We start from the raw sequence: 23,694 nt of genomic DNA, 5'->3' as shown, positions 1-23,694 counted from the left end.
TGTTTTTGGCACTGTAAAGAATAATGGCTGAAAAAATCGTTTATTTCACTTAAATATCAAGTCAATTAAGTTGCAGAAACGGGCTTAGTAGTAGAGAAAATTAAAAAAAAGAAATCTAAAGTTTATAAATGTTTTTGTTTACTCCACTAGAAGACGGTTACAGATGATGCAGTCTAAGATGGTAGAGGGCTAACCTGTTAGGGAGTATGGTAGTCATATCCCCAATCGGTTTCTACGCTACATCGCACCGGAACACTAAACGTCTTTGTCGGTAGGGTGGTAACTAGCCACGGCCAAAGCCGGACAAGAAAAAACAGCAGCAATAAGTGAAAATAATCTAAAACATCTTGGTCCCACGCGAAAGAATTTCCCATCTATAATTAGTACTACATAAATAGGCCTAGGTATTAGAGGCTAGAGTCGCAAATTGTCATCGGATGCATTTCAATGGATCAATGTCGGCCGGATGGGTGCGGAGTGGACCCGCCACTCCCGTCCTGTCTAGTGTTACGGGTGTATTACGTTACGACGTGCGGTCGCTAACGTGAGCGTCTCCAGTTTGCAGACTCCCGTGTGGAAGATAGAGTTACACTAATGGTTTTAGCTGAGCAACTATTTTTAATTGCCCCGATGGTTTTTTGATTAGTAGGTATGGATGCCGAGTTCCTTATTATATTTTTTTTATATTTTTATTCCACTACTGGTCTTGAGCTTTCTTCGAAATCTCATCTGATGGTCAATGATGATGCAGCCTTAGATGGTAGCGTATAACCTGCCAATGAAAAATGTATCAGCCGGCACGGGACGCCTGGCAGATGTGAAACATTGAAATTGTTTTATATAAGTTATAGCTTATATGCATAAAAGAACAGATTACGACAGTAATCAGATATAGCGTACTGAAAAGATAAAAATCTTTTTTCTCTAAAAATGAATCCTAGCTAGATCGATTTATCGCCCCCGAAACCCCCTGTATACTAAATTTCATGAAAATCGTTGGAGCCGATTCCGAGATTCAAATTATATATATATACAAGAATTGCTCGCTTAAAGATATAAGATAATATATATCAAAAGTGCCTATTTGAATTTGACTTTGACTTTGACTATACTACGAATATACCTACTACGACAATACACACATCGCCATCTAGCCCCAAAGTAAGCGTAGCTTGTGTTATAAGCATTAAGATGGTTAAGATGACTGATGAATATTTTAATAAATAATATAAATAAATACATAGAATATACATATAAACACCCAGACACTGAAAACCATTCATGTTCATCACACAAACATTTTCCAGTCGTGGGAATCGAACCCACGGCCTTGAACTCAGATAGCAGGGTTCGCTGCAAACTGCGCGTCAATATTCCGGATCACGTCAGATGTTTCACATCAAAATAATCCCTAATAAGTTCATACGCGACATCGTACCGGAACGCTAATTATCCACCTGTTACCAACCCACTACATGACACGCGTCTACTCCCACAATGAGAAGAGTTTGAGGCCGTAGTCCACCACGCTTGCCCAGTGCGGATTGGTGGACTACATACACCTTTGAGAACAGTAAGGAGAACTCTCAGGCATGCAGGTTTCCTCACGATGTTCTCCTTAACCGTTGAAGCATGTCATACTTTAATTACTTAAAACGCACATAGCTTATAGGTGCTGCGATTCGAACTCGGCCCCCCGAAAGGGAAACCGAACTATGCCCAATGCGCTATCATTACATCAATTTGTGGGTAGCAGCTAGTTAATAATATTAGTCAGCTTAATGAGAACCTATCTTCAAAACGTGCGTGTCCAACAATATCACCCGTAAGTAAATTGGCACTCAGTGTTCCGGTCCGCAATGAACGTTTGCAAGCTCGCACATCATTACGGTGTTTAACTACGGGTATTACGTGACGTAACACCAGCTCACGTATGAACGTAACGTGCGTATTACGTGATGCTATGGACCTTGTTTGACTTCCGCGTTTTTCGATATCATACCTACAGAACGTATGCACATCGCAGCTTAGTTATTGTATCATTTGTACTTCTTTTACTGCCTCACTGGTCTCGTGGCTATATTATTTGACTGCAGATCACGAGCCAATTGCATTAGTTGTTCTATGAAGAAGTTCTTTGTCATTTGACGGCCGACTGGCGCAGTGCGCAGCGGCCCTGCTTTCTGAGTCCAAGGCCGTGGGTTCGATTCCCACAACTGGAAAATATTTGTGTGAACATGAATGTTGCTTAGTGTCTGGGTATTTATAAATATTTATGTACATTATTTTTTTAAATATTCATCAGTCATCTTAATATTTTTTTAACCTATATTATGGAGTTTTCCTGCACAGTTAAAAAAAGTGATATTTAATAACGCATATAACTTAAATTTTGAGGTGTGTCGGAGTACGAACCTTCGTAAGGGAAGTCGAAGCCCTTACCACTAGGTCATCACCGAAGTATATCCCGTTAAAAACACACCGATACACTGACAACATTGCGTCGATACTGTAAGCTTCAAAAATTCTAAATTCATTTATTTAAGATCAGATTACATTGGATCAAAAATATAGATAGCAACTACGTATTGTATCTAAGATACGTTTATACGTCTATAAGATACGTATTGAGTATTGAATTGTATTTTTACTACTTCATATTTAAGAACCCATAGCAGATTAAGGGCTCTTCTAAAGAATTTGCTACCGGGCTCCGCGCTTGCTTATTCAGGCACTGATGTTTATGAGTATGTTTAATAAGATAAGACCGCCTTTGCGCATTTTTATTTTTCTTGTATTTATGTTTTCAATATAGATTATCTTTATCCCTTAATTGTGTCCTATAAAGAATTTATTTATCTATCTATCTATCTATGTTTTTGTGAGTTAGAGTGATTATGCGAGCGTGTACATGTTTATGTGGCGTACCAAAACAGTTTTGTAGATCTTTCTCATAATGTCCTCCTGTTCATTGCCCCGGTATATGTATCACCCGTCACCCGTGACTGTCGCTGAGACGACACAATCCAAAGCACCAGGACGTCATTACATAGTCACGCCGTGTGACGGATACGGTATTGTTCCTAACGCGCTATGTACGTGTAAGTTCATGCCAACGGTCGTTTTGATACAAATCTAAATCATCATTGTTATAATCTTCAACCTATTAATATGCCATTGATGAAAAAAAAAACAAGTAAAACTCTTATTATTATTTATTTATTTTATTTAAACAAATTTATTGCAAGGTTAAGGATAAATTAATTAATTATTAATTAATATACTTTAAAAAAATTAAAGCAAAGGGTGACCTTACCACCTTATTATTTATTTATGAAAGAGTAAAATATTCCTAGGACTCATTTCATTTAATATTCACTATTTAATTTCATATTCTATTTAAAATTCATTAATATCACTTTCACGTTTTATAAATATTTTCATTTGTTAAATGGAATAATTTAGAGTAGAAAATTGAAGGTTAGATCAGCACATGTCAATATAACCTTGTCATTGAATATTATAGAATGTCGCGATCGCCAGAACATTTATTAATAATTTATTTATTACAAAAGTAATAAATAAACAAGTATATTTAGAGATTATTAAAAAACTTTGCAATTTTTTTTTTTTTTTTTAAACTGTTGAATTTTTATTTATTTTGCAATACACAATTGATACGTTTGAAAATATTGGAAATAAATAGTCCTAATTGATTATGATATTTGCCACTAGCTGGCGTATAAGTCAAGAAGCGTGGAGTATATGACACATACTTACGACCAATCCAAATAATTATTTTGAAATAGCGGAAACTACACAGACGTAAGAATAGAATAGAATAGAATACTTTATTGGGCACAAAGAAACAAGTACAATTATAATGGTATACAAAAAGACACATTAGTTATTAGTTAAATGATCCAAGCAATTGTTACAGCAATCTGTGGTTAGATAAAAAAAATATCGATATGTAGAAATTGGAAAACTTCTACCCCTATTTAACCTGTATTATAGGAGGCAGTGCTGTTCAAGTGCAACACTTAAGAATAGGTACGTAATTATAATTATCTTTATGATAACAGTGAACAAATGTTTAGGTATAGTTTAAGGTTAATATATGTATAGCAATACAAAATGTAATTATAGTGGTATGTGCCTAGTGTGCATATGTTGGTATGTTGAATGTATTTTGTGTGTGTGTTTTGTACGTGCGTCTGTGTTGTGAGAAATTTAAAGGAACGAATGTTATAGAATGAATGATAAATGAAGAATGTGTGAGCGTCACAAAATCTTAGTTACTCCCTAGTAGCGCCTAAATAAGTTTTGCTTCAAAAATGGAAATGTTATTTACTCTAACACATAATATCTTACTTATATATATGTTGTAACACCTACCAATTATATATACCATTTTCTCATACGCCTTTGGTTGCCCTAAAGAGATCGCTATATAGCAATAAGGTCGCCAAATTGTACCTCCTACCTTAATGGTCTATTGTATTTGTATCTCTGTGAATTTTCTCTGTGGTGTACAATAAAAGTGTATTCATTCATTATAGTCCGAGTAGTTTTTTATTTTTCTTATTATATAAACATTTGTAGAATCCCTTATTTTTCTAGTTAATTTAATCAAGCAGCAGAATTCACAGCACTAGCATGTTCCAGGTGAACATGCTAGTGCTGTGAATTCTGCTGCTTTCATCCCAGTACTTACAATTCATGAAAGGATTTTAAAAATGAAATACTCGTTTTTGAAGTTATACTTCTATTAGCGCGTTAGGGAATAATTATGAGAGTAATTTTTTACGAATTTTTACGCTACGCTAAAGAAGTATAACGTCTAACGGGTGTACATAGGTACACACTCGTTTAAGTCGTAGTTGATTTTTTTTATGTTAATGTTCAATTTGGTTAACTTCATTATGTTTTTAATTTACATTTGATCAGCGTTGGGCGTTAAATGCACAGCATAAATAACGCTGAGTTTGCGGCCATTTGCTCCATTATTAGACATCTTCGTATGAGTTGGTTTATTTAGGATACAGTTCTCGGCATCTAGCAATGAGGATAGCGATAAAGATTTTTATTATTATTTGTAGTTGACATGTAAGACAAGGAAATGACATCAAACCATGGACCGAGTGATACGCAAACATATTATACCTGGGATGCTATAAACTACACGCAACATGTGACTGACATGTGCGCGCTTTTTGCTTGTTATTCGCGTAACACTTGCACGCACGCAAAATCTATTTTCATACAAATAAATACAATTGAAGTGTATATCTGTGGTTTTAGTATAATGCACTCTTGTTGGTTTATATAGACGGCAACAATTCAAAATAAAATTGAAAGCCCTTTTAAAAAGTCAAGCCAGGTTGTTCGTGGGTTCATGGTGGCTCTACTACCCGTTCGGGAGGCTGGTTCTACAGAGATCCGCATAACCTAAACTGAACCGAACTTTATTTTTAAAAGTCTCGTCTTTGTCCAAATATTCGGGTCGGTTGCACCTATTTTGACGGAAATTTTACAGGCAGATTCTAAATCTTTACATAAAGTTAACGACTTTTAAGAGTAGTAAAAACTTAAGGTAGGTACTGAGCATTAAATTAAGCAAATATACCTCAAACTATTAATTCAATCTATGTTCACAAAGCGAAAAAAAAGAAATTTTATTTCTGACCACTTTTCTGATTGAATGTTGCCCCCTTCACTTGATTGAGTAAAATTCACTCGTAAGAAGCAGGCGTTACTCTGCGGGATTCCAGGCTAAGCAATTTACAAAGTTTAATTTGTTATAATCCGCTAAAACTCGTTTTTCTCGCACGTCCGAAGATTGGCTGGCAGAAAATGCTTTTTTAGCATGAAGTCGAGTTAAAAACTGTTTTTTTGGTTGTGCAATAAAGTAAAGTAATAAAAAACCAGTGACTTTTTCATCGTAAAGACAACATGACACAATGACAAACTCCAGTGTCGAAGCGCGTGCGATAAATTTAGGAAGGAAGAATTGCATAAATACTTGTAATATCAATAGATAATTATAAGTATCATTCCTAAATATTCATCAGTTATCTTTAGTACCCATAACACAAGCTACGCTTACCTTGGGGCCAAATGGCGATGTACGTATCGTCGTACGTGTACGTATCGTACATACTTATTTAAAAAAAAATTAAGAAATTATAAATTGCCCATCTACCTACGTTAGGTACAGATTTTCCTGTTTTTCGCGGATTACAGCAAATTAAGCTTCATATAGCATTGCAAATCCTGACCAGGCAAATAGAAAACTGGTTCTGGAGACGCAACTTTTGCATATTACATTTGACAGAGTATAGGTTTAGAGTAGCACTAGTTTTAGCAATAAAGCGAGTTTTTTTATTTTCCCGGGCAGACTTCATAAAATGGCATTTCGCATATTAACGCCTGCCTTTAACTTATATTTACGGCAAGACGCCATTTTTATTGTTCGCTTGTTACAAACTTATGTTACTGTGCGTTTGGCTGGCATTGACATTCTTCCATAGACAATTAGACATTCTAAATGCTAATAAAATATATTATCTGTAGTAAACATGACAGCTTTGCAGTATGCGAGACTATTTGTTATATAATTATTGCAAGCAATTTTAAATAGTTGTATCTAGTACAATAGTTGTTAGTTGGTGTTTAACTGATTTATGTAAACTCCTTAGGTGTAGTACTTAGACATGTTAAACAATGGATTACAAGGTCCAGGGTTCTCAAGTTAATATGGGGCCAATGCAGTGTTTTCTCACACTGACAGACCCTTCCAAATGACAGAGCCTGAAAAAGTACTCTCTACGGTCTAAGTCTAGCCAAAGTTAAAGCCAGAGACACAGACAGACAGATTCTCAAATATTGATTTGACAACGGGCTAAATAGCTAGTCTTTATGAATATAGAAGGCGAATAAAATTATAATTTTTACTGTCTCGGAATCATAGTTTTATATTCTCGTCGGTGAATAACGTTGCGATAAATAATTACCCGGCTAAGTTTTTGCGGGCTCTTCTTAGACCAGGGCGCGTTTGGAACCCTCGTAGCTTTAGGTTTAAGTTGGCGAACGAAGTTATCACCATCCCCTTACAATTATGTAAACATATATGTATGAACGCTTCATAAGTGCCTGTGATAGGCCTACATGAATAAAGAAATTTTTAATTTAAATAATACAGCCACTGTAAAAATGTAAAATCATCATTATCATCGTTATCGTCATCCGCATTCTATTAACGTCCATGATTAGTGCAGGTCTCTAATTGGAGAGACGGTTTAGTAGCATAGACACACCACGCTGCTCCAATGCGGTTTGGTGGGCTATAATGACTCACAAGTCAGTGATAATACCAGTACCGTGCTCGACCAGGTACGGTTGACGACGCCAATTTCCTAACTCCGGGCTGATACTGAAGAAGAAGAAGAAGAAGAAGAAGAAAAAGTCTTTATTGCACATACAAATATAAAATCAGGTTAACAAAAAAATAAAAAAAATAAAAACTATACATATGCACAAAGGCGGTCTTATCGCTTGAAGCGATCTCCTCCAGACAACCTTTGGTTGAAGAAACATATTAGAGAAAACGGGATAGTGCAATAATTAAATTGTGCTAATTATAAACATTACATACTAATACTACATATATATATAGTAAAACATATATATTTATATATTTGTATATAAATATCAATATATATATATATCAATATATAAACTTAAGTACATATTACTATTTAAACATACACATAAAATACATAGATATTTTGCTACATACTAGACAGGAAATAGTCTTTTAACCGTGATTTAAAGATGTTTAATGATTTGGACCGTCTTATATCCCTTGGCAGCTCATTCCATAAATTAACCACCTTTACCGTAAAAGAATTGCCATACGCCAATGAACGACTAGCAGGAACGTGTAACAAGCTGTCATTATTAGCTCGCAGATTTAAGTGAACATTGCTACCAAGAAAGGTGAATCGCTCTTTCAAATATGGTGGAGTTTGCGGATAATATAAAATGGAGTAAAGGAGAGAAAGAGCGTGTAAGTTTCTACGAGAACGAATTGGTAGCCACTTCAATTGAGCACGATACTGAGACACATGATCAAATTTACTGAAAATATGTACTTTGAAAGAAAAACACAATACCGAACAAACTTTGGCCCGAACCGGGATTCGAACTCAGTACCTCGTGATCCGTAGTTAAACTTACTAACCACAAGACAAACGAGGCAGTCTCAGATTTTTTTTTAATAAATAACTATGATAATAATATAATAATATTTTTTTATAGGGTAACTGTGACCCGTCTGCATTATTATAGAACCGAATAATTAAAAACCAAACTAAAAAAAAAAAAAAAAAAAATGTAATTAACAGAATACTTAATAAGTAAACGTTTAAAAGCGCAATGTTACACGCTCAATGCATGTTTATTATGGATAATTATTTATTAATACTGTTACAGATGGCACATTTTTTGTGTAAGTGCTGTCTGCATAAAACAAAATTGTTTCACTTCGTTATTTTATTTGCATTGTCTATAGATGCATGATCTTATTGTCTATTAATGTTTATCTTCATTGTCTTTGTCACAAGAACATTAAAAGAAACTGGCCGACTCATGTTTTTTTATTACACAAAAACCTTTGACAATGCAATATCGGTGATTTGATTGAAATGTGATAATGCAGTTTAAGATGTTAGCAGGCTAACCTGTTATGGATATTGCAGTTATATTAAACCAATCCCCCTAATCGGTATCTATACGACATCGTACCGGGATGCTAACGCTTGGCGGCACCTCGTTTTAGGTAGGACCAGACGAGCGCTGAGAAAATTTCGAAAATAAAAATTCTCATCTATTCTTTGCTGGGGATCGAATGCGGGACCTGAGCTTATAAAACCACCCCGCTTACCCCTGCGCCAGAGAAATCGTCAATAATTTATGTTCTTAGTACTATGAATAATCATGGAATTCTAAGCGGGTAAAGGCGCGGCCAACAGCTAGTTGAATGCTATAAACACACCGGACCACCCTCACACTATTTTACTATTATTATTAATAGGCAAACTCCAATATGTTGGGGTGCAGCAACCCCATAATCTTTCCCCTATCAACCCCAAACCAAATGTATGCCAAAATCAATACAGAGTTCAAAAGATCGATATTGTCTTACCGAACACACATCTGTTCACTCCGACGCACGCACCCCTGTGTTCGGATTTAATGACGTTCTGTGTGCGTTCTGTGCGTATGCCGTTTTTGTTATGGTGTGTGCATGAGGCACGTGACAACTGACAAATCAAGGGTGAAAGTTTCATTTTGTTGATTAAATTACAGTTAATCATATAGCCTTAATTAAAGAAGGACAGGCATAGTACCGCACGTACCTAATAAAGTAACAGAAGTCACTTTATTTTAAAATTTTGCCCGTGAGTTTAGGGCTGTATCTATTTATTTATTTATTACATCGGAAAATTACAAAAATAACGTATTTCATTTAAAAGGTATAAAACATAAACTCTTAAGAGTTTTACCATTTTCACCCTGCGTCGTCGACAAACATTAGTCGTGAATACAACACGATAAATTCTAAAATTACATTTATGCTAAACTAAACTAACTAATGAGCATTAACTTGTGACAAGTGGCGATAAATAACAAGTACTTAACAAAATTTTACAGCTAAATGTGGGTAGTATGAAAATAAGTACTTAGATAAGAAAATGTACAAAGAGAATACAAACAATCTTATTTTAATCAGTTAAAAGTATTGCAGTGGTTTATTCAAAAACTATTAGCGACTCGGTTTCACAGATAAGATTCAGAGACAGTTCATATCGTACCAAAGCATGTGAAGCTATATTTCGGTTTTCATTTACACGTCGTCTATTATATATTAAAAAAAATACTAGCGGATACGGCAGACATCGTCCTACCTAAAACGCACGTAACTTAGAAAAGTTTGAGGTACGTGCTGGGACTCGAACTCGGCCCACCGAAAGTGAAGTCGAAGTCCTACCTATCCACTCCGCTATCGCTGCTACACGTTTAAAATATTATGCATAATATAAAAACTGTGTCTAAAGCAAAATGAATCTTGCCTTTAAGAAGCTCTAACGCCTCTCTGGATTTGAGAGAGATTCTGACATTAACTTTATGTTCCTCCTATATACAACGGTCAGATCCTACAAAATGGATAACTGGTCTGACGAAAACTAGATTCTAGACGAAATTAATTTAATGATTTAAATGAAACGAGCATTTATGTAGACGATTTAAGAGTACCTATAGTACTTAAAACTACTTAGTTGACAGTGGCGTGCACTTCATACATGCACAAAAGCACTGCATACCCTAAAATTGTTGTATGACTCATTAATGCGAAGGATTTTTCCATTTCCATTTTTCTTTATGCATACCCAGGTAAAGAACCCTGTTAGTTGATATACAATATTACTCTGAATCTTCTACGTATTTCCTTATTCTGTATTCATATTGAGTTGCTATGCTAAAGTGGTAATGAAGGGAGCACATAATACAGAGCAACGATGGACGTTGGGGACCCCACAGAGGTGTACTGATGACATTAAGCGAGTCGTAGAGAGACGCTGGACCTAAGCTGCACAAGACCGCGGTATTTAGAACTACAATAGACCTTTGTCCAGCAGTGGACTCCATTGTTGATGTGGTACTTCCCCGGCCGAGATCTTACGCAAAAAGCTCTATTTCGGCTTAAATTTACTACGGCTGCTCTTTTAGCAAAGGTGTTTCGGAGCCATACGTCACAGATTTTAAAGTTTTCCATTTAAAACGTAACTTACAGAGAAATGTAGAATGTAGAGGGTATCCTATGTAACGGCAGTCTGTTTGTAACATCCTGTTTCTATTTCGGGACCAGGGGGGTGAGATTTCCGAGGGGTTGCTTTCAAGGATCTCCGAGGATCTATCGCTTCCGTTGCGCAATGTCTGTCCTGTCGATGTTTTCACTGAGGGTAGTGTTACCTTGTTCCTACTCTCGACCAAAAAATATGTCTACCAGTCAGTTAGAATTTGGAATGGAAGTATATAATCCCTACTAATATTTATAAATGTGGAAGTATGCGTGTTTTAGAAATAAAATCTTTTTTTAATTATGAGTGTTTGAGTGTTAACCGAAACGCAGAGTTAAAAACACCTTTGTTTCCAAATGCATAAATAATCTACAGATGTGTCGAAAGACGGTTTAATTTAACCAAGATTAAGGTTTTATTTTATTCTACATAAAGGTATTTTTTAGCCCTAAAGCGTAGCTTGTGTTATGTTCCTAAGATGACTGATGAATATTTTTATGAACAGTATATATAAATACTTATAAAATACAGATAAACACCCAGACACTGAAAAACATTAATCTTAATCACACAAACATTTTCCAGTTTTGGTAATCGAACCCAAAGCCTTGGACTCAGAAAGTAAAAGGATGTCTGTCCACTACCAGGTTGACTGCAATCTCACGTGATAACCGAGCTAACCTGTTAAAAGTATGGCAGTTGTATGAACCCTGTACCCCTACTCTGTTTCTATACGCAGTATCGTACTAGAACGCTTGATCAATTGGCAACGAGTCTTTTTCGGTAGGATGGTAACTAGCCACGGTCGAAGCCTCCAGACAGCGATGTTTAAATAACAAACTGTTGGAACTGACCGACTAATTAGCATAAGAAAACTCTATAAAGCAAGATATAAAACAAAACAAATACATAAAGCTTTATTTAACACGGCTACAAAAAAAAAGCAACGTATAAGGTTACTCTTATCCCGCCCGGATGTTTGGCGAACGAAGCCGCGCGACACACACTGTTTGCCCTCCCTAGATGGATGCTTTTTATCCTGAAAGTTGTAATCAGTCGCTGACCCGAGCGATGATAAGGTGTCAATGACAGTTCACTGTTTAGGAAGCTCGACGGGTACAGATTCCGAGACAATGATATGGTAGAGTCTTATTCCATAAAGACATAAACTGACTATATATTCGCTAAAATTGTATTGTTTATAACTTTAAGATTCATATCTAGATTGGATCGGTCGAATCGGATTCGATCTTTGTAAACTGACCATAAATAAACATGGGATGTCAACATAAAATTGAATTGATTTGAACTTCTTTTTATATTTTTTTAATTGTCTTACCATTTCATAGTAAATACCGGTATCCTAACGGACATCAAAACAAATTCTTACTTCCTGTATCTCTTGATACAGGAAGTAAGAATTTGTTTAGATGACTGCATCTTATCGCAAAAATATTAATTCTTTAAAATATATTAAAATATACAACAATTTGCCTGATTCGTTAAAGAAATTACCTTTTAATGCGTTCAACTGAAAACTGCATAAATGGAATAAGGAATAGTAAGAGTTAGTAAGAGTTTTTACACTGTTTTAGTAATTCATATTTTATAATGATTTTACTATTTCACATTAACTTTTACTGATATATTAATACTACAGTAAATTGTATATTACATTAAATTTACATTTTATATATTTTTTATGATTGGTGTTGAATTTTAATTATAATTTTTATTTTTTATTTTACTTAACCTTTCTTAAACTTATGAAAATTAGGTAAGAAGTTTACAATTCCCACTACTTATTGAATACCTTTAGCACATATAAGAAAGTTTCACAGATTAGTAACATTAAAATTTTTTAACACCCCTTTATTGTATGATATTAAGGTATACAGTTGCAAGGTATATTTATTTCAAGTATATTTGCAGCTTGTACCACTGTATGTTAATATTAAACAATTATTATCTTTAAGACTTTACCTAATTATAAATAAAAATCTGTGCGTGTGTCATACAAATAATTGTGATCTAGGTAGGTAATTATTTGTAGAAAGTTACTTTCTTCATTTAATTTTTAAGTTGTGTAAAAGTTATTTTTGCACTCGAGATATCAAATCAAAATACTTTCCAGTCTGGTGAAAAAGAATTGTCCAAGATTGGGGGGGTCGATAGCTTGATACGCCAAATCGTTGTACGCACTTTGTCCGTGAGAAACTTAACAAGTAAAAGTGAGCATATCTACAAGTACACGATCTCTATCGAGTGTTGTGCGGGTACCATGACGTGAAGGACACGTGAGATAGAGGTCGCAAGGGTTTTAATTATTGTAATTGACTAGGAACTGTTGTGCAGTTATGACTGTATCAGATTGTCCTACAGCCCTACATAAACGTAGTATAGCTTTTTGTGACAGAGCTCGTCCGGCTGCCGCTAATGAGCATTGCTGTGTCCCGATCTGCAAGGCGTGGTTATCAGTGTTATTCAAAATTCAAAAAAATCTAAATTCATCTATTTCAAGTAGGCCCAGTTTATAAGCAATTTTGAAACGTCAAGTCAGTCTGTTCGCAGTGACTCTACCACCGGTTCGGAAGGCAGATTCCTGTTACATAAAGCACCTTACGTTCCACGGAAGACCAGCGCTATGACTTTGGTCCCTCCAAAGGCGTAGTATTTGCTGAGTGGAGACCAACTTGAGTCCACGTATTTTTTTTTTGCGATTTTCATTTAGTTCACTTAAAAATGTTCTTTTTTCTGTATTTTCTATAATACTATTTATTTATTTCTTATATTAATAAAATATTTTAATAAAGTTACCATGAAAACAAAGCTAACATCTAGGTAAAACTCGTTAGAGCCAAGCAAGAAGAAAAAAAGTCCGAGAGAAGTCTGAAAAAGAGTAATAGCGCGGGCGGGCGATGCGACGCGGTGGGTCGCAAACTGAAGGCAGTTTATTATTAATCCGATTTCTGGGAGAGTGAAGCCATGGGGCACAGCATGAAGAGACGCAGGAACGTAGGTAATCAAGAGGAGCTATTGTTGATTGTTCCTTTTATGAAGTCGTTAAAACGACCCTGTTCTATTTCCACGTGCCCCTTAGTTTACCAAAACAAAGTTACACAACATTAGAGTGGAAAGGAAACCGAATAGATGCTATAAATAAGACGCAGTCGCAGCAGGTGCTTCGCTCAATAAACATTGCGCACGCGCATACAGTTTACACACCTGTCGCCCTTAGTATAAGATTTGTACGCACGTGTTAAAAAAATATAGAGATGGAAGACCCATGGTATTCAGATATTCACTTCAATACCAACAATGTTCAGGATGGCACTTAGATCTTTCATTAATTAACAGTATTATTTAAGCTAAATACCTAGTTTCTTGGCAGTTATCATTTTTTTTCATGACTATTATTCTTCCTTCCTATTAAGGTATTATTTTATAAAAGATATCATAAAAGCCCACCAAACTGCATTAGAGCAGTGTTGTGGGTCTGTACTTTATAACCCTGTCTTCCCAAGGAGTGAAATAAAACAACTGGACTGACTCTAATACTGTATATTAAGCTTCTCTATAATTCATATTACTTGTTACCTTTAAATGACTCTACTACCAGTTCGGAATGCTGTTTTCGGCAGAGAAGACCCCTGGCAAGAAACTCTACCGTTGCTCTTTTATTCAATCAATTAAAACAAGACTTATAAACACAATTACAACATTGTCATATGTTATAAGGCTAGGCCCTTTTATACAAGACATATAAGACAGGTCAAACATAACTACTATGATCACTTATAACATCAGGACTTTTGGAACAAGTTGTTTGTATAGAGCAACCTCTGCTACATAAACTGTGTGTGAAATAATGCTAAGGCTCCATTTATGATACCAATAAATAACCCAAACGATGAGATATACTTATCTGATGCAACATCAAGTACAACCATAGTACTAACAACTTTTAACAACTTATCTCAACTCCATCACCAGTATATAAGACTCTTGTTCCGCCACAACAATATTTCGTTACGTTTATCGTTTCCATTATAAATCATCTATTCCCAATTTGTAACGTTTTATCCACAATACTTTACTTAATTTCCTTTTCTCAATTGATTACTTTAAATCCGTCCTAACATTTCTTTCCCGCCAATCTATCTTGTCAAACTCGCGTCTCCCGCTATAGATCCTATACTTTTTCTTTGTAGTAGACTGTCTACTACCATTATTCTATTTTTAATACACTATCAATGAGTATACCAACTATGATTTGTTGATACATTTAATATAATCATCGGGTTTATCATAGATAAAGTGCTGTTATTCCCTATTTCCTAACACACGCAACCAGGGTTGCCAACCGTACCTTAATAACATATACCTATCCATCATTATCAAAACACAATCGGCCCACTACAGAGTACGGTTCTCCACTGATGTATTTAAGCTTACGTAAGTTAAGTTGACTCCCCACTACTTTTAAGCAATATCGATATTGTATCTCGTAGGTTAAATGAAGGACATAAACCTCCCTTTGCTGGGGCTAGATTGAAGACAAGGTATTCGGTAAATAAATTTTTACCTCAGGCGTGCAATTCTTTCAACAGCAAATGTAGTGAGGCGGACATTTTTCACGCCAAAATTGGCACTTTTAGGAATATAATTAGGGCAAAATAAGTGTTTTAATCTTTTAAAGGTTTTGTTTTAAGTCAATCGGAGAGCTACAATAAATCTCTTAAAAGTTAGAAGAGGTTAAAATAGAGGTCAAAATTGGCACTTTTAGGAATATAATTAGGGCAAAATAAGTGTTTTAATCTTTTAAAGGTTTTGTTTTAATTTATGTCAATTGGAGAGCTACAATAAATCTCTTAAAAGTTAGAAGAGGTTAAAATAGAGGTCAAAATTGGCACTTTTAGGAATATAATTAGGGCAAAATAAGTGTTTTAATCTTTTAAAGGTTTTGTTTTAATTTAAGTCAATCGAGAAGCTACAATTGATCTCTTAAAAATTAGAAGAGGTTAAGGCTCACCCACGCTGGCCCAGTGCGGATTGGTGGATTCCACACACCTTTGAGAACGTTATGGAGAACTGTCAGGCATGCAGGATTCCTGGCGATGTTTTCCTTAACCGCTGAAGCAATTGTTATTTTAATTTTCTGAAACGCACATAACTTAGAAAAGTTAAAGGTTCTGATATTCGAACTCGGCCCCCCGGGAGTGAAGTCGCAGTCCTACGCACTGGGCTATCACCACTCCACCGCTACTCGCTGGGCTAACTTGTAGTGGAATAAAATAAAAAACTAGCCTTGTGTGATTTAATTATATACGTTTTAGTCTTAAAGATAAAAGCGTTATTCCGGGAACAGGATTAACTTGTTAAGAGCCGTTACTTAAGGAAGAACATACGGCTCGCTTTACTGTTTATTTAAACTAGTTAACTTGTTTGAAGAGATTAAAATAAACTGCATCCGGGCGCAACAGTTACCTGTAAGGTTTAAATGTGCTAACAGGTACAAAAGAAGTATGTAGTTAATAATGTTTGACGGCCGATTGGCGCAGTTTGCAGCGATCCTGCTTTCTGAGTCCAAGGCCGTGGGTTCGATTCCCACAACTGGAAAATGTTCGTGTGATGAGCACTAATGTTTTTCAGTGTCTGGGTGTTTATATGTATATTCTAAGTATTTATGTATTTTATTTATAAAAATATTCAACAGTCATCTTAGTACCCATAACACAAGCTACGCTTACTTTGGGGCTAGATGGCGATGTGTGTATTGTCGTAATATATTTATTATTATATTATTATTTAAAAAAAAAAAACAAAAAAAAAAAAAAAATGTTTTACAAGTATATTCTTGTGACCACCTGACCACCCTGGCACAACGGTGACGGTTGTGAATTTAAATACGAGGTCCCGAGTTCGATTCCCAGCGTGGGGCAATTTGGAAATTTATAATTTCTGAATTTTTTCACATATACTGAAGCGAAGCTAACTATCCCCCTGGCGTAGTTGTGAGCATTGTGGATTTAAGTTGAAGTTTCCGGGTTCCATTCCCGGCATTTGGGAATTTATAATTTCTGAATTTTCTCTGGTATGCTCTGGCTAGTAACCACCCTACCGACAAAGACGTGCCACAAAGCGAATTAACTGTTCCGGTGAGATGTCGCGTAGAAAGAGAGGTCTGACTACCATACTCCCTAACAGGTTAGCCCGCTAACATCTTAGACTGCATCATCACTTACTACCTGTGTGTAGTGGAATAAAAAAAATATATGTACGAGTATATCTTTATCCCTACTAATATTATAAATGTCAATGTAAGTTTGTTTATTACGCTTTCACGCAAAAACTACTTAACCGATCCTCATGAAACTTTGTACACATATTCTTTGAAGTCTTAGAAGTAATATAGGATACTTTTATCCCGACATAAAGCTCGGTTCCTTTGGGAGAGGGGATGAAAGTGTTTGACGATTTTACACCATAACTCCGACAAATTATAACTGATTTAAATAATTTATCATTTAAGGCTTAGCGATACTGAATACTTGAATTTTTTTAGAACTACAACTAAATTGAATGCCACATCAAAAAACAAAATCAAACGCAGACGAAGTCGTGGGCAACCGCTAGTATCAACATATAACATCCGCTTTAGCGATGCTCCACTGAAAGAGACAAATAATACTCCTTCAATATTTATTGAAGGTTCTTATAGATTTTAATATTTTTATTTGTATTCAAAGTTATGTAACGTAGGTTCGGTTGCCTAGAGCGATATCTGGTTAGAACCAGTAAGACTAATAAAATATTCTAGGACTAAGCCATTAATCCGCGTGAACCTAACAGAAAACAAAAACTGTAATTCAAACAATATGTCTACATTATTGTAATAATATCACAAAGAAGCACTCACCAAACAAATATCCGATATTTATACAGCAAATTGATACACAATAAAATAATTTATCACAAACTCATGTAAACAAATAAAATGCTTTGACTACTCAGCGTATAGCTGCGACTGTCACGGCTGGACTGACAGTGTGTAAGCGAGAAGGCGGCCGATCGATATATCGATGTGCAGATGTGCGAAAAGGACGGGAGATTTGGATCAAAACGCATGCGCGAGAAAACTGTCAAAGTGGATGGAAAGGTCGTTTATATTAAAGGCTGCCAGACTTTGCGTCGTTTTTAAACACCGACGCATAAACGACGAGTTGATATAAGTTTGACTTGTCTGTGGCATCGTAGCTTTCGAATGGATGGAGATTTTTGTTTTTTTTTTATAGAAAGGTGAATTCGGAAGTTTTCTTAGCTATGTAAATCGGTCCATAATGGCCAGCAGCCATTCGTCAAAAAATAGTGGATGACATATTTTATCAAAAAAATATAAAATGAAATATCAAATGAGATAGAATACTATTCACTATAACAAATTTCAAATACAAGATGACGACGACACAAAATGGTGAATTACTTTTTATCACAATACCTACATTTGGGTATAAAATGAAAGGGAGTATATTGATAGTCGGGAGTATTTTTAAACATATTATTATCATTCGATATTTCGTTTCTAAATCGTTTAATATTAGACTGAACAACAATTTGCCTTGCATTTACTTTTCCCGCCATCCTATTCAGTAATATTTTCAGCAACCAGTACTTTAATAGAGATTGGTTGTTGTGACAGATCACAACTGACTAGCAACTTTCAGAAAATACATGAACACTATAAATATTTCATCCATTCTTTGGTCAGCAGACACATACTTTATTACCACTTCGATAAATAAACGAAACGATAGATAATAAATATTAACAATTAATACTTATGAATGAAAACGACAATGTCAGTTTTAACAGTACAGTCTCAAAAGGACAACGGTTTTACGTCATCAAAGTAAACGACCGTTTATCAGGTCTCCAATGAGTCGTCACAATACAACATTATCACACAGTTTGTTCGTTGCATTCATTGATATTACGTAACGTTGGTTTGTCTTCCTTGTTTCTGCCTTCTTTCAATATTGTTTACTAAGGTTGACATGATTTCGGTATTTCTCGGTTTTTGAAAACGACGCAGGTAAATTTCTTAATCACAATTTCATAATACGCAGCCTTTTGACGCCAACTGCCAACTGCTGGGCGTACTCTCCTCTCTCATAGGAGAGACGGTTTTACGGTAAAGGAAAACCATCGGGAGAAAACCTGCATTTGTATTTTCATATTTTTCATTTTTCGTATAGATTTTCGAATGATAATAATATTTTTAAAAATACTCCCGACTATAAAGAGTATTTAAAAAAAGCGGATTTTATATTTTTTTCATCTGTCAAGTGTCACTTTAATAGTACCCTTTACGATCCACCGAAATGTCGTAACTTTGGCTGCCTAACGTCGTTAGTCATCACACAAAACTTTGTGACACGATTTTATTCTCTAGGAATAACCGAAATAACTAGGCATTCGATTAAGGCTATTCCTAGGTTTAGTGAAACCAGGCATAAGCATGCTCTAAGTAACACGATCTCTGCCATATTTGTCTGTCCTTAATCAGTCACGTTCTGTTCAAGATAAGAGTTTTTTTTATTCCACTACAAGTAAGCCCTTGTCTGCAATCTCTCCTGGTAACTTGGCGAGTGATTATGCAGTCTAAGATCGTAGCGGACTAACCTTACCCCTAATCGGTATCTACGCGACATCCTACCGGAACGGTAATCGCTTGGCACCACGTCTATGTCGATAGGACAGAAAAAACGCTAAAAGAAAAACATTACGAGATATCAACATGTCTAAACTCTCTTTTAAAAAAAAAATAACAGAATATCTTTTCCAACAACAAAACATTTGAACAAGGGGTGCCTTCGTGTGTTTATTCTTTTTAATTTTTTTTTTATCGGTTTGATCGTAACAAAATATTATATATGTATACAAATCTTTTATATTATTTTTATTTATTGTTACACATTTTTCTTTTTTTTTTTTAATTATATTATTTTATAGCATATCCGCTCAGCATATAGTTTTTAAGCGTCGCTCTGTCGGTGCCTGCCGTCCAAACGTCACGTCTGGCTTAACGGAAATTCAGCACTGTGTCTTTAACAGACACTGCAAACATGCTGAGTGAAGACCATTTTGGGATCACACCGTTCCTATAATTGTTGTGTAGACTATTAATTTGTATTTTAATTCTAGTGTGTGTGTATCCAAATAAAGTTTTCTTTCGTTCTTCTATAACCAGCTGCGGCCGAAGCCTCCTACCAGACAAAAAACAATGTTATATCCACTAAACAAAGTAAATGATATAATTTAGTGCGTTATTGTCATAATTTATGGGTAAGTCAATGCAAAATGAACTTAATTCTATGTAAATGATAAAGGAGGCCGTGACAGGCATAGGTCGACCTATAAAATAAATGCAGACACCGCCCTTGGTAATTCAAAACACTTTTCCTCAGCCTATGAATGTCTCACTTCAAACCCGCGAAATGTTGCTAGCATACAAACTTTTCCCATTTTCCCAATTTTATGGTAAACGTTTAGATCATTAGAGGTAAAATAATGTTAATTGCTAAATGGTATGAAGTGACTAACCGCCTGTTGAGGAACACTACTAAAGTGGAGTGGTTTTAATGCCCGAAGATGGGGGGACACATGCCTCCAAGAATAAAGAGCAAATACCCACCATGCTGCTCCAATGCACAAAGGCGCAGTTTGCAGCGACCCTGCTTTCTGAGCTTAAGGCCGTGGGTTCGATTCCCACTGCTGGAAAATGTTTGTGCGATGAGCATGAATGTTTTTTAGTCTCTGGGTGTTTATATGTATATTCTAAGCATTTATGTATATAATTCATAAAAATATTTATCAGGCATCTTGGTACCCATAACACAAGCTACGCTTACTTTAGGCCTAGATGGCGATGTGTGTATTGTCGTATTATATTTATTTATTTAATATTTTATTTATATTACCTGTACTTATATAATCTGCAATGTTTATAGGTCACCGCACTGTGCCCTAACTTCAGAAAAAACCACTAATGTTCGCGAGGGCGGAACTGGAGGTGCGGTGATGTAAACGAACTGTTAACAATAGCTGTTATCTGTGAGCAAATTTTGGTTTCTTCTCAGTGGAGACAGCGTCCCGCATCAGTGGCAGAGTTTCAATTGACGAATTGCATATCAGAGTTTTAGTAAGGCCCTGTTCCATAGCTAAAAAATATTTATTTCAAAATACTTCATATACGCAGAGATTTTTGAAGTTCAAGCGGTACAAAATTATGTTTATACAACGCGTAACAGAATTACGAAATAATATTAAAGGATGCTTAAGTATACTTCATAAGGAATCACCATGTAAAAATATGAAATGCAAGATGCATATTTATTTTTCCATACAAACGAATTCAAAACCTTCTAAGAGTTTACTTATGACAACCCTATTGTAGATAAAATACCGACACGCGCATAGTTCCTACGCTGTATTCGATTTCTTTCAGTAAAAACTATTGCAGTCGTTTACTCCAAAACTATTAGGTTTTCGGTTTCACAGATAAGTCTCAGAGACAATACATATTGTACCTCTAAAGACTGTAAGGTTTTATTTCGGTTTTTATTGGCACATTACATGATGTTACACGACGTGACGTCATAATTATGAATTCGGCGTTTCACCTATCATGGCAGATGGATGGAGATATTGCAGTTTTATTTATTGAAAATAAATAACAATCTCGCTTCGAATACATGCATCATATATTATTAGATAAATATAATATTTTAGTGATTCTTTGTTACTGTCATCATTCCTGTTGGCCGCGACTTATATCACGTTTATAAGCGGCCCGGCACCGTGGTTTGTGGAACTCGTAACAAAAGACCTATGTCCAGCTGTGGACAACAATCGGTTGAATTGAGGATGATGATAATCGGCCAATTCATTAGTGGCAACTCTGGTGCTGCAGCTGTGCATGGGCGAATCACTTAACATCAGATAAATAAATAAATATACTACAACACTACACACATCGCCATCTAGTCCTAAAGTAAGCGTAGCGTGTGTTATGGGTACTAAGATAGCTGATGAATATTTTTAAGAATATAATGCTCATAAATACTTATAATATCCAGATAAACACCCAGACACTGAATAACATTCATGTTTATCAAACACACAATTTTCCAGTTGTGGGAAACGAACCGCAGCCTTGGTCGCAGAAAGCAGGGTCGCTGCCCACTGCGCCAACCGCTGTCTCTGAATGATTTCTGAAAAAGGTGACCTGCTTCCTCTTTGCCAAGCAATAATAAACCAAGTTCCATAATCAAGACAAATCAGTAGCGAGAGTGACGCTAATGGTCACGGTGAGTAAATCACCGCATCACGTCACGTCACGGGAGAGCAAACGAAAGGGAAAGTATAAAAGGGATATTCTATTTTGATTTTTGACGCTATGGCCTTGTAATATACTAGCAGTGCATAACGACTTAAACCTCGTAGGTTCTGATAAGTTTATTTTCCTATACAAACTGTCATCCGCTTTCTCGTCCTCGCATCGCTCGCCTCTCGGACTCTTCAGTTTTTTTTGAAGAATAGACTTTTCGGGAGGGATTTTCCACACGGACCAGTATATTTATCACTGGCCTTGTATTTTAGAATATCCGTATTTCCTCTGGTCTGGTCTGGTGAGAAATTTTTTAGTTACCACAAAAGAAAAAGCGTTTTGCATTTTTAGCGTAAACTAATTAGCGTTACGGTACGAGGACGGGTGGAAAACGATTGGAGGTTCCATACCCCCAAACAGGTATGCCCGCTTCCACCTAACTTGCTACCAGGAAAGAATACAGTCCAGGGCTGACCAGTAATCTTCTTCTTGCACTGCTGACTCCTATCGGAGGTTGGCAACCATTAGTCCAGATAGCCTATCTGGACTTTGGACGCAGCTGCACGGAACAAAGATCGGGTACTTTTCCCGAACCATTGGCGTCAATTTTTTAGCCATGATGTTCTTCTTGGGCCAGGTGGTCTTTTGCTGGCTATTTTCCCCTGAATAATGAGCAAATGAGAGTTCATATTTATTGTTTCTCATAATCAGACCAAACTCCAACTTTCTTTGCTTAATAGTTAATTATTTCCAGATTATTGCCTAGCCTCTGTAAAACTGTAGTGTTCCTTACCTGCTCCACCCCTATAATTCTGAGCATTCTTTTGTAAACCCACATATCGAAAGCTCCTATGACCAGTAATGTAATAAAAAAACCGTGTAAACAAAAGTAATGTTTACACACACTATCGGACATTGTTGAGGGCAAATCAGTAACAATCGTTTATATCGATCCACGCGCGGTAACCGCTGCTTATCAGCAAGGTCAGATGCACATTGCAACGACCTTGCCTATTGTTGCGATAGTCTTGCGTGTGACTTGCGAGTTGCGCGCATTACTCGTGATATCGTTATATACTGAACATTCAAAAATCTAATGTGGCACTATCTTACAATAGTAACTACTAAAAAAACTAAAAATTATTATCTGACTAACATACTTTTCCATTACTACTTAAACAAAAATTAATTTTCATCTCCTTTCCATAATGAAGTTTACTTTCTTTTATCAAGTTTATATATTTTTTATTTATTTTTTTTTTTTTTTTTTTATATGTGATTTCATAACCGGACTTCCCTCAACTAAATAGGTACTGACAGAATATCAGCGTTGTGGGTACATTAGTATCCGGAACATTAAGCTGAGTCAGAACCTTTTTATTGGCACGACACAAATCTTAGACTTAAGCTATTAATAATTAAGTACTAAATGTTTAAGTT

General features: G+C 35.7%; 1 protein-coding gene across 2 annotated transcripts in view; it reads right to left on the bottom strand.

The window, feature by feature from the left end:
- LOC120625416 overlaps window positions 1-23,694 on the bottom strand; it is a 54,675-nt gene that overhangs the window by 21,314 nt on the left and 9,667 nt on the right. The window contains exon 1 of one of the 2 annotated variants that reach the window (XM_039892477.1): window positions 17,785-17,980. The exons of the other annotated variant lie outside the window; for it this stretch is intronic. The gene's annotated coding sequence lies outside the window, so the exon portion shown is untranslated. Of the gene's footprint in view, window positions 1-17,784; window positions 17,981-23,694 lie in introns of those variants that run through there. 2 annotated transcript variants of the gene reach the window in all.

The sequence above is a fragment of the Pararge aegeria genome, chromosome 7 (genome assembly GCF_905163445.1).
Source record: "Pararge aegeria chromosome 7, ilParAegt1.1, whole genome shotgun sequence".
Classification (NCBI taxonomy): domain Eukaryota; kingdom Metazoa; phylum Arthropoda; class Insecta; order Lepidoptera; family Nymphalidae; genus Pararge; species Pararge aegeria.
This window is presented reverse-complemented; position numbering and strand designations above follow the sequence as displayed.